Source organism: Salvelinus fontinalis, chromosome 4, assembly GCF_029448725.1.
Source record: "Salvelinus fontinalis isolate EN_2023a chromosome 4, ASM2944872v1, whole genome shotgun sequence".
Classification (NCBI taxonomy): Eukaryota; Metazoa; Chordata; class Actinopteri; order Salmoniformes; family Salmonidae; genus Salvelinus; species Salvelinus fontinalis.
Genome location: NC_074668.1, coordinates 87,120,830 through 87,131,936, shown reverse-complemented (window position 1 = coordinate 87,131,936; position 11,107 = coordinate 87,120,830). Strand labels below are relative to the sequence as shown.

The following is an 11,107-nucleotide window of genomic DNA, read 5'->3' as shown; positions in this document are numbered from 1 at the left end:
TGTCCCTCTACTACTTCCCTTCTCCTTTTCCCTCCCTCTCTCTCCCTCCCACTGTTTCTTCCTCTTCAATTTGTGTCCATGCCGCTGCCAGGACGTTACAGAGCAGAACTTTGTGTTCTGCAGTGGAGCCCCATTCTCCTGCCTGACCTGTCTGATCATGCTGTCAGTATGGGCGTGTCGTGGATAGCAGGACAGAAAAAAGTTGGTTCCAGCAGAAGTGGGACCTGATTATTAAGTGACATCATGGGGGCTTGTTTATGGGGCTGTGTGTGTTAGTGCATAGAATCTGAATTGCTTTTATAAAATAAACAGACACTCTTAAACTTCATAGTTGCAATAAACGTGTTTACAGCCAACGTCAGTATAAATTACAGTAATTTAGTTGACTCTTTGGGCGTGATGACTGTCTAGAAATAATGCTCTGTTCACAACTTCCCGACTGTACAATAGCAGAATAATTCATAAAACACTGTCATTAAGGCTAAACTAAATCATCTCAACCTTTTTGAATTAAAATTCTGTAACAGTCCTGACCTGTTTTATGTTGTTTTTATGTGTTTATGGTCAGGGCATGTGTTTTGGGTGGGCAGTCTATGTTATCTGTTTCTATGTTGGTTTCGGTTTGCCTGGTATGGCTCTTGATTAGAGGCAGGTGGTTTGCATTTTCCTCTAATCAAGAGTCATATTTAGGTAGGGCATTCTCACTGTTTGTTTGTGGGTGATTGTCTCCTGTGATGTCTTCGTCGTTGTCGATGTGTTTTCACTTACGGGACTGTTAGGCTGTTCGTGTGTTTCGATGTAACGTTCCTGTCCGTGAGTTTACGTTTGTGATGTGAGTTTATGTTCAGGTTCCGTTTTACGTCGTTTTGTTATTTTGTAGTTTTGAAAGTGTTTTGTTTTGTTTTCGTGTTGCCATCTGCATCGTTGTAAATTTATAATAAAGATGGCATATTTCCCTGACTCCGCATTTTGGTCAGAAGATCCTTCTCTCCTCACCTCATCTGAGGATGAGGAGAGCGACAGCCTTAACAGAATCACCCACCAACAAAATGTGACCAAGCGGTATGGGAATGCTCTACGGAGCAATAAGGACTTCTGGACTTGGGAGGAGATCTTGGACGGTAGAGGACCTTGGGCTCAACCAGGGGAATATCGCCGTCCAAAGGAGGAATTGGAAGCAGCGAAGGCTGAGCGGCGCTGGTATGAGGAGGCAGCGCGACGACGCGGTTGGGAGCCCGTGAGTAAGACCCAAAAATTTCTTGGGGGGGGGCACACGAGGAGTGTGGCAAAGCCGGGTAGGATACCCGAGCCAACTCCCCGTGCTTACCGTGGAGGTAGAAGGCGTCGTACTGGTAAGAGACCGTGTTATGCGGTAGAGCGCACGGTGTCCCCAGTACGCGTGCTTAACCCAGTGCGGGCTATTCCACCTTGCCGCACTGGGAGGGCTAGGTTGGGCATCGAGCCGGGTGCCATGAAGCCGGCCCAACGTAGCTGGTCTCCAGTACGTCTCCTCGGGCCGGTGTACATGGCACCAGCCTTACAGGTGGTGTCCCCGGTTCGCCTGCATAGCCCAGTGCGGGCTATTCCACCTCGCCGCACTGGCAGGGCTACGGGGTTCATTCAACCTGGTAGGGTTGGGGAGGCTCGGTGCTCAAGAGCACGTGTCCTCCTTCACGGTCCGGTATACCCGGTGCCACCTCCATGTACCAGTCCTCCGGTGGCAGCCCCCCGTACCAGGCTGTCTCTCCGGGTTCTCTCTCCTGCTGTTTCCTCCTCTCCAGCGCAGCCGGTGCCTAGACCACGCACCAGGCTGTCTCTCCTTCTCCTCCCTACAGAGCTATCTGTCTCCCCAGCGCCATCTGAGCCATCCGTCTCCCCAGCGCCATCTGAGCCATCCGTCTCCCCAGCGCCATCTGAGCCATCCGTCTCCCCAGCGCCATCTGAGCCATCCGTCTCCCCAGCGCCATCTGAGCCATCCGTCTCTCCAGCGCCATCTGAGCCATCCGTCTCTCCAGCGCCGTCTGAGCCATCCGTCTCCCCAGCGCCGTCTGAGCCATCCGTCTGCCATGAGCCTGCAAAGCCGCCCGTCTGCCATGAGCCTGCAAAGCCGCCCGTCTGCCATGAGCCTACAGAGCCATCCGCCAGACAGGAGCCGCTAGAGCCGTCAGCCAGACAGGAGCCGCTAGAGCCGTCAGCCAGACAGGAGCCGCTAGAGCCGTCAGCCAGACAGGAGCCGCTAGAGCCGTCAGCCAGACAGGATCTGCCAGAGCCGCTAACCAGACAGGATCTGCCAGAGCCGCCAACCAGACAGGATCTGCCAGAGCCGCCAACCAGACAGGATCTGCCAGAGCCGCCAACTAGACAGGATCTGCCAGAGCCGCCAACCAGACAGGATCTGCCAGAGCCGCCAACCAGACAGGATCTGCCAGAGCCGCCAACCAGACAGGATCTGCCAGAGCCGCCAGCGAGCCATGAGCAGCCAGAGCCGTCAGAGAGCCATGAGCAGCCAGAGCCGTCAGAGAGCCATGAGCAGCCAGAGCCGTCAGAGAGCCATGAGCAGCCAGAGCCGTCAGAGAGCCATGAGCAGCCAGAGCCGTCAGAGCGCCATGAGCGTCGAGAGCCGTCAGCCTGCCATGAGCGTAGAGAGCCGTCAGTCTGCCATGAGCGTCGAGAGCCGTCAGCCTGCATGGACCTGCCAGAGCCGTCCAAACAGGACCTGCCAGAGTCCTTCAGCCGGGATCTGCCCCTTGTCCCGGTGTTGCCCCTTGTCCCGGTGTTGCCCCTTGTCCCGGTGTTGCCCCTTGTCCCGGTGCTGCCCCTTGTCCCGGTGCTGCCCCTTGTCCCGGTGCTGCCCCTTGTCCCGGTGCTGCCCCTTGTCCCGGTGCTGCCCCTTGTCCCGGTGCTGCCCCTTGTCCCGGTGCTGCCCCTTGTCCCGGTGCTGCCCCTTGTCCCGGTGCTGCCCCTTGTCCCGGTGCTGCCCCTTGTCCCGGTGCTGCCCCTTGTCCCGGTGCTGCCCCTTGTCCCGGTGCTGCCCCTTGTCCCGGTGCTGCCCCTTATTCCGGTGATGGTCCTTATCCAGGTGCTGCCCCTTGTTCTAGTGCTGCCCCTTGTCCCGGTGCTACCCCTTGTCCCGGTGCTGCCCCTTGTCCCGGTGCTAGCTGTTTATTTAGGGGAAGGTAGTGTTAGGGTGGTCATTAGAAGGGGTAGAAAGAAGAGGGGAGTGACTATGGTGGTATGGGGACAGCGTCCTGAGCCGGAACCACCACCGTGGTCAACTGCCCACCCGGACCCTCCCCTGGACTTTGTGCTTGTGCGCCCGGCGTGCGCATCTTGAGGGGGGGGTACTGTAACAGTCCTGACCTGTTTTATGTTGTTTTTATGTGTTTATGGTCAGGGCATGTGTTTTGGGTGGGCAGTCTATGTTATCTGTTTCTATGTTGGTTTCGGTTTGCCTGGTATGGCTCTTGATTAGAGGCAGGTGGTTTGCATTTTCCTCTAATCAAGAGTCATATTTAGGTAGGGCATTCTCACTGTTTGTTTGTGGGTGATTGTCTCCTGTGATGTCTTCGTCGTTGTCGATGTGTTTTCACTTACGGGACTGTTAGGCTGTTCGTGTGTTTCGATGTAACGTTCCTGTCCGTGAGTTTACGTTTGTGATGTGAGTTTATGTTCAGGTTCCGTTTTACGTCGTTTTGTTATTTTGTAGTTTTGAAAGTGTTTTGTTTTGTTTTCGTGTTGCCATCTGCATCGTTGTAAATTTATAATAAAGATGGCATATTTCCCTGACTCCGCATTTTGGTCAGAAGATCCTTCTCTCCTCACCTCATCTGAGGATGAGGAGAGCGACAGCTATAACAAATTCAATGTCTAGTCCATGTTGGGACTAGGAAGTAGTCTGGCCAGTCCAGTGTGAACCACAGAAGACAACCCATGGGTTTGTCCTAAATGGCACCCTAATGCCTTTTGACCAGAGCCCTATGGGTCCCTGGTCAAAAGTAGTGCACTAAATAGGGAATAGGGTGCTTTTTGGGATACAAGCCATTGATGACCACTCTACCGCTCTGTTGTAACACTGTCTGACCCCTGAGGGATTTCTATTGTGGGTCAGACTGGACAGACCATGGTCCTGTGGTCTGTGTCTCTCCCATCCAAACATTCCATGGCTGTGTCCCAAATGGCACCCATCTAAATATGGTACCTTTGACCAGGGCACATAGGGCTCTGTTTAAAAGTAGTGCACTATATAGGGAATAGGGTGCCATTTGGGGCGGGGCACCTATGACCCAATACAGGACTCTCCTGGCTGGGCAATAGACTGGTGTTTATAGTAGTAATCAGACCCTCTTAGCTCCTCATCTCCCTGCTATTCACACACGCTGGTATGTCTAGCCCCTGGCCAAGGCTTTCAACTACACTCTGACTATATGTTAGCAGTGTGTGTGTGTGTGTGTGTGTGTGTGTGTGTGTGTGTGTGTGTGGTTTTACTATCCTTGTCACAAAATCTTTGTCACAAAATGTTACATCTAAATAAGATGTTTGGTGCAGTATTTCTCAAGTGTAAAAGTGTGCATGAAAACGAGTCATCTATAATTGAATGACAACAAACACTTCATTGAAGAATCCCTACTGTTGACCAATGACCGACGAAGGTCCGTAGGCTCCGAACATCGTCTTCCCTTGACAAAAAAGCTCTATGTGCACGAACGGCCGGGGAAAAAACCTTGCCGGAGAACAAAACCATCACAAAATGTAGTAATATACAGTGCCTTCAGAAAGTATTAATCAATACAGAAATATCTAATTTACATAAGTATTCACAACCCTGAGTGAAATATTTTGTAAAAGCACCTTTGGTCCGATTACAGCTTTGAGACATCTTGGGTATGTCAGTATCAGCTTTGCACATCTGGATTTGGGGATTTTCTCCCATTCTTCCTTGCAGATTTTCTCAAGCTCTGTTAAATTAGATGTGGAGTGGCTATGAACAGCAACCTTCAAGTCTTTCCACAGATTTTCAATGTGACTCAAGTCTGTGCTTTGGCTGGGCCACTCAAGGACTTTCACATTCTTCTGAAGAAGAAATTCCAGCATTGCTTTGGCTGTATGCTTGGGGTCATTTTCCTATTGGAACGTAAATCTTCACCCCCGGTCTAAGGTCTTTTGCACTCTAAAACAGGTTCTCAGCAAGGATTTGCCTGAACCTTGCTCCATTTATTGTTCCCTTTATCCTTACCAGTTTCCCAGTCCCTGCCGCTGAAACGCTTCCACCGCCATTCTTCATGGTAGGGATGATGTTAGACGGGTGATGAGCTGTGCCTGGTTTTCTCCAGACATAACACTTTCCATTCAGGGCAAAAGGTTACATTTTTGTCTCATCAGACCACAGAATCTTTTGCTTATGCTCTGAGTCTTACACGTGCCTTTTTGCAAACTCCAGGCGTGCTGTCATGTTCATTTTTCTCAGGAGTAGCTTCTGTCTGGCCACTCTCCCATAAAGCCCAGATTGGGAAAGGGCTGTAGAGACTGTTGTCCTTCTGGCAGGTTCTCCCATCTCAGCCAAGGAACTCTGTAGTTCTGTCAGAGTGGTAGTTTGGTTCTTGATCACCTCACTGACCAAGGTCCTTCTTGCCCGGTTGCTCAGTTTGGTCGGACGCCCAGCTCTAGGCAGAGTCTGGGTAGTTCCATACTTTGTTCCATTTCCCCATGATAGAGGCCACTGTGCTCTTGGAAACTTTCAACATTCTAGAAATAGTTTTATACCCTTCCCCAGATATATGCCTCATCACAATTATATCTCGCAGATCTACGGACAGTTCCTTGGACTTCATGGTATAGTTTCTGCTCTGACTGTCAACTGTGGGACCTTATTTAATCATGTCCAAACAATTGAATTGGCCACAGGTGGACTCCAATCAAGTTGTAGTGACGTCTCAAGTATAATCAAAGGAAATTGGATGCACCTGAGCTCAATTTGGAGTGTCATAGCAAAGGGGTGTGAGTACTTATGTAAATGAGATATTTCTGTATTTCATTTTCAATAAATTTGCTACCATTTCTATAAACATGTTTTCACTGTCATAATGGGGTATTGTGTGTAGATGGGTGATACAAATGCAGGCTGTAACACAACAAAATGTGGAATAAGTCATGAATACTTTCTGAAGGCACTGTATGCACAAAGTTTCCTCTTCTTTCAGATGGGGAGCATGCGGATGCCTAAAGGGTTAGGGAAAATAGGATTTTGACTGGGAATCAACTGTTTGGTTCACACAAGGATATTAAAACAAATGTGTGTGTGTGTGTGTGTGTTTGGAAAGAGGAGAGACAGAGAGTGTGTGTGCGCATGCGTGTGTATGTGTGCGCGTGTCTGTGTATGTGGACAAACACGTGTATGTGGACACAGTGCAAGTGCACAGTAAAAGGAAGGGTTGCACCCAGAAACAACAGTTGCCAGCTGGAGTGCCGCATGCATCTCGGATGAATAACATCTGCTTTACAGTGTGTGTTTAGGATAGATGGATCAGAAGAGAGTGTAACCCTCTCTGTTCTCTCTCTGCAGGCTGCAAACCAACCCTTTACTCCCCCAACAGCTGGCCAAGATGAGCTCATTTGTTATGGTTGGGGTTGTGATAGAAGATAGGGATTCTGTAATGAGAGGGGCCCCATAACTACACAGCAGGCAGAAGTCAACAGAAAGTGAGTAAGTAAAACAAGCTTACATTTTCATTTTGGATTCTGATGGGGGTGCCACAGTTGAACTAAACTCAGGAGGCATTTAGAAGTTATATTCTTCAGTATTCAATAGGCACAGTATTGGGACTGTGATACATTTTCTGTTGTTTTGGCTCTGGACTATTAGGTTAAAATGCAGACTGTCAACTTTGAGGGTATTTTCATCCATATCGGGTGAACCATAAAATTACAGCACTTTTTGTACATAGTCCTCCCATTTTAGGAGACCAGAATTCACTTATGTGTATTAAAGTAGTAAAAAGTTAAGGATTTGGTCTCATATTCATAGCACACAATGACTACATTAAGATTGTGACTTTACAAATTTGTTGGATGCATTTGCTGTTTGTTTTGGTTGTGTTTACGATTATTTTGTGCCCAATAGAAAGTAATTGTAAATAATGTATTGTGTCATTTTGTAGTCACTTGTATTGTAAATAAGAATAGAATATGTTTCTAAACACTTCTACATTAATGTGAATGTTACCATGATTACGGATAATCCTGAATGGTGAATAATGATGAGTGAGAAAGTTACAGATGCACAAATATGATACCCCCAAGACTTGCTAACCTGTCATCATTACAATAACAGGGGAGGTTAGCATTTGGGGAGAGGTGGGGGGGGTTATATTTGTGCATCTCACTAATATTTATTCATTTATTTAAGCATCAGCTGTCAGAGCAGCTCACAGATCATTGCACCTGTATATAGCCTATCTGTAAATAGCCCATCCAACTACCTCATCCCCATTTTGTATTTTTATTTTTTTGCTCCTTTGTACCCCAGTATCTCGTTCAAATATTTTTTATTGAACACACAAGAATGGTGTATAGGTATAAAAGACAAGTTTGCAATTCTTATCTAAAGATAAAAGAGCAGACAGAAACAACAAGACCCAGAGTTCTAGGTAGAAAGTAAATAATACAAAATAAGACATGCAGAACAAGAACAGGTAGAAAGAAAAAGGAGAGACGAAGCAGGTACGGGGAGTAAAACATTTAATAAATAACGGACATGGAACGAAACAGGAACAGCGTCAGCAAACTACTACTAAAGAAAAAAACAATCAATGTAGCAGCAGGGAACAGAGGTGGGGAACTGACAAATATAGGGGAGGAAATAAACAGGTGATGAATGAGTCCAGGTGAGTCCAATATCGCTGATGCATGTGACGAGGGAATGCAGGTGTGCGTAATAGATGGCAGGAGTACGCGATGAAGGGCAGCCTGGCGCCCTCAAGCGCCAGGGGGGAGAAGAGCGGGAGCAGACATGACAACAAAAGGTAGGTTAAAATATTACAATTAAGAGTATGTTCAAATGTATACATTCACAGCGCCGACTGGTCCAAGTAAGAGAGGAAAGGATGCCAGATTTGATAAAATGTTGATAATTTATTGTTCAGAATATATCTAATTCTTTCTAAGTGTACAGTGTTTGCCAATTCGCTGAGACATAATTTGGTAGAGGGAGCTTCCTTCCTTTTCCAAAACAACAAGATGCATTCTTTTGCCGAAATAAGACCGTAAGAGATGAGTTGTTTTTGGGGGATGGTTAATCCGTTTAGGGAATCAGACACTCCCAGTATTATCAGAAGCGGGTCTGGGTCAATTGAAGTCTCCAGAACTTCAGAGAGGATCCTAAAAATCCCACACCAATAACCATACAAGCTAGAGCATAGGGCAAAGCAGTTGAGTAGTGTACCCTGCGCAGCCTGACGTATCACACATAGGGGATGTATCAGGAAATATCCTTTGCAGCTTAATTGTTGAATAGTGTAATCTGTGTAATACCTTGAATTGTATGAGATGATGTCTGGAGTTAATGGAGCATGTGTGGATATACTCCAAGCTATCTTCCCAGTCTGCCACAGAAATGTCAGTCCCTAGTTCTTCCTCCATTTTGCCTTGATGGTATCTGTAGAAGGTGTGCTAACAGATTGAAAGCGTCATATAGACAAGATATCAGTTTGTTTGAGGTGGGGGATATTTTTATGCATCCGTCAAACATGGACGGCTTAGCGTTCCCAAATGTTGGAAGGTGTTTTCTAACATAGTCTCTAATCTGTAGGTATCTGAAAAAGTTACTTCTGGGAAGATTATAAATTTCCCTCAGCAACTCAAAGGAGGCAAAAGTCCCTTCTATGTATAGATCCCCTATGGTATTTATCCCTAGTTCGACACATCGCTCAAAGGTGTTATCAAGGTTAGAGGGGGCAAAGGAGCGATTCCTCGCAACAGGGAGCATGAAGGATATTGGTCTAAGGTCAAAGTGGACTTTAATTTGCTTCCAGATTCGGACTGTGCTATGTATAATTGGATTGCTACTATAAAGTGACATCTCCAGATTGACAGGTGACAAAATCACAGCGCCAATAGAGAAGCGGTGACACTCCTCACTCTCCATACTACAGGATGACGGAAGTGTGTCATCCAGCAAAAACGTAACAGCGCCAGGAGGTTAGCGGCCCAATAGTAAAATATAGAATTTGGGAGACACAATCCTCCTTCCATCTTGGATTTACAGAGGTGTTGTCACGGCCATCGAAAGAAGTGGACCAAAGTGCAGCGTAGTGAGCGTACATTTCCTTTTATTATAGAATTTCGCCAACAAAACAAGAAACAAAATAAACGACCGTGAAGCTTACGAGGGCTATAGTGCCACTAACAAAGTCAACTATCCACAATCACAGGTGGGAAAAAGGGCTACCTAAGTATGATTCCCAATCAGAGACAACGATAGACAGCTGTCCCTGATTGAGAACCATACCCGGCCAAAACATAGAAACACAAATCATAGAAATAAAGGACATAGAATGCTCACCCAAATCACACCCTGACCAAACCAAAAAGAGACATAAAAAAGGCTCTCTAAGGTCAGGGCGTGACAGATGTTTTTTTACCTATCCTGTGTGTTTTATAATCCCAGATGAATGGATTGATAATTGAGTCCAGTTGTTTATTAAAGGATTTGGGTATGAATACTGGGGTGTTCTGGAATAGGTAGAGCAGTTGTGGGAGGAAGACCATTTTAATGGCATTAATTCTTCAGAGCAGAGAAATTGGAAGAGTTCTCCAAAATTGTATGTTTGCCTTTAGTTTTTGCATCAGAGAGGGGAAATTCTCTTTAAATAGTGAGGAGTATTGTTTGGTAACTACAATTCCTAGGTAGGTACATTTTTCTGAATATAACTTAACTGGAAGATACTCTAACCAAGAGGTGTTTTGCAACCATATGGGTATTAATTCGCTCTTGTTCCAATTTATTCTGTATCCCGAGAAGGTACCAAACAAATTAATCACATCAAGAATAGCTGGAATACTAGCTTGGGGTTCTGTTACATAGAGGAGAATGTCATCTGCGTTCAGAGAAATCTTATTTAGAGTATCTTTAGTATTATAGCCGTGTATTGCTGCATGAGATCTGATCGCCTGAGCGAGAGGTTCAATAATTAGAGCAAAGAGCATAGGCGACAGCGCACAACCCTGCCTTGTCCCTCTATAAAGGTTAAATCGGGGCGACAATGATTGGTTAGTGAGTATTCTCGCACAGGGGTTCCTATATTAAAGCTGGAACCAATTTATAAACCCATCTCCAATATGACATTTCTGTAGGATCTTGAATAGATAGGACCACTCAACTTGGCCAAAGGCCTTTTCGGCATCAAGAGATATAACGGCAAGGTCCACGTTGGGTAACCTCTGAGCATACATAATGTTGAAGAGGCGCCTGAGATTGAAGAATGAGTTTCTGTTAGGGATAAAGCTGGTCTGGTCCGAATGGACCAATTTGCCCATTAAAGTGCTAATCCTGTTAGCCAGAGTTTTTGCTAAAATCTTTTGGTCTGTATTAAGGAGAGATATTGGTCTATATGACCCTACCTCTTCCAGATCTTTACCCTTCTTATGTATAACTGTAATGAACGCCTCATCCAAAGTAGGTGGGAGAGCGCCATCCTCCTTGGCCTGAACCAACATTTTGTGCAGGTAGGGAGAGAGCATGTTGCTGAATGTTTTATAGAATTCACCAGGATATCCATCTGGGCTCGGGGTCTTGCCACTCTTTAGAGATTTAATTGTTTCTCGAATTTCTCCAAGATATATTTCCTTATTCAGGAAGTTGGAATCTTCCTGGTTCAGGGCAGGGAGATTACAGTCCTCCAAAAAGTTTTGCATAATTAAGGGGTTAGGATCTGCTTTAGATGTATATAGAGTCTCGTAAAACTGACGGAATCTGTCATTGATGTCTTTGGGGGAAGAGAGTAATTCCCCAGATGCAGATTTAACTTTGTGAATCATTCGGTCACTCACATTTTTTCGAAGTTGTCTGCCGAGTAATTTGTGTGGTTTGTCACCAAACTCAAAATATTTCTGG

The 11,107-nt window shown here is 46.2% G+C and overlaps 1 protein-coding gene across 2 annotated transcripts in view; it reads left to right on the top strand.

Moving 5' to 3' along the window:
• Nucleotides 1-11,107, top strand: part of LOC129854592 (secretogranin-3-like) — a 181,773-nt gene that overhangs the window by 134,113 nt on the left and 36,553 nt on the right. The gene's annotated exons all lie outside the window — the stretch shown is intronic.